The following is a 1,451-nucleotide window of genomic DNA, read 5'->3' as shown; positions in this document are numbered from 1 at the left end:
AAAGAAAGAAAAAAAGAAATGAAACATACTCTCTCTAAGACAGAAATAAGAGGTATGTTGTTCGTACCTGAAAATGCAAGCCCTTCTTGTCTCACTCCACGCTGTTGCTTTGCACCGTTACCATCAATCACCCCACACTCGGACTACAGCTCCACACTCGTATGATGCTAATTGGAAGATACTCTTCCTTATAAACACTACTTAAGTTCCAGAAAACACTCTATAAAGGAACAGACATTTGACTTTATATTTAACCCTGTAATGCAAGTACATCTGATCTTATAAGTGTTATTTTTAATGGACTTTATGTCTATTCTTTGTTTTTTAATTTTATTTCAAATTAAATAAATTTGCTCCATCATGTAGGTGAATAGTGATCTCGTCTGGGATATTAGGTCCCTTTAGGGCACCCTTTGGACTTGTTACAGCAATGATGAAGTACACGAAAAGTTATACTCTGTCTTAGCAGTCTGGACAGCCATGGGGTCCTTCAGGTTCTTTTCCCAGGGAAGTTTCCCACATAATCACTGCAGCATGCAGTGGCCAAGGAATTCAACATTGCTTCTTCTGGACAGGGCTACTACTGTGGGCATCCAAGCTAGTAAACTCTATTGTTCCATTATGACCTTTTCTAGGATTTTCCTGATACTGTTTGTGGTTCCCACTGGGACAATATCTGTAGGAAAGTTCATAATCCACAAGATAAACCCTATCTGGACTTTTGTAACCCAAAAGTAACCCAAAAGATTTGCTGCTTCTATATCACCATGAACATATTCATTTTCATATATATATATTCTAGTACATCCAGCATTCGGAGATCTCGTTGAAGGACAGTTGACTTTTTAAAAGTCCCATTCTGGTCGGAGACCGTCTGCAAATCTGTTCCTAATCTCTCCATTACCATAAACCTATAACTTCCTTCCCTGAATTCAGTTATACCAGATCCTTAAAACAGAGGAATTCCTAAATAATCAAGTTGTTAGAGTTCTAGCCACCTTTTGATACTGTCTTTTTTGCAGTTCTCTAATAAAATTTTAGTTCTGACAATAATGGACCATTTTCCTGATATTCCACTTTTATTACATGCCTTGCATCTCTGTCTTGTTTATTTGTGGGGAAAGCTAAATAGATCAATCTGAACCCTCCAGAGCCAATCATCTTGCCCAGTACACCCTGTTTTCCTTCAGTGTCATCCAGCTCCACTCCTGGAAATGAAACAGGAAGTTTGTATTTCTCATTTCTTCTTGGTGGCATCACTTCCGACCTCAGTGTTTCAGCCACCGGGCAGGCTGACAATGACCTCTTCAACCAAACAATTGTAAAAAAATTTTAGATGGAACCTGGTATCACCATGAAGGAATTCTAACTTCACACTGTTGGGGATGTTAACCAAGATGGCTTCAGAGTAGACTAACTTTACACAGCATATTTTTATTTTTTTTTTTTTT

The 1,451-nt window shown here is 38.2% G+C and overlaps 1 pseudogene; it reads right to left on the bottom strand.

The window, feature by feature from the left end:
* Positions 1-422: 422 nt before the first annotated feature.
* LOC101592374 lies at positions 423-1,257 on the bottom strand (annotated as a pseudogene).
* Positions 1,258-1,451: the final 194 nt, after the last annotated feature.

The sequence above is a fragment of the Octodon degus genome, unplaced genomic scaffold (genome assembly GCF_000260255.1).
Source record: "Octodon degus isolate 3935 unplaced genomic scaffold, OctDeg1.0 scaffold00018, whole genome shotgun sequence".
Lineage (NCBI taxonomy): Eukaryota > Metazoa > Chordata > Mammalia > Rodentia > Octodontidae > Octodon > Octodon degus.
The sequence above is the reverse complement of the archived record's forward strand: the minus strand, read 5'-3'. Positions and strand labels throughout refer to the sequence as shown.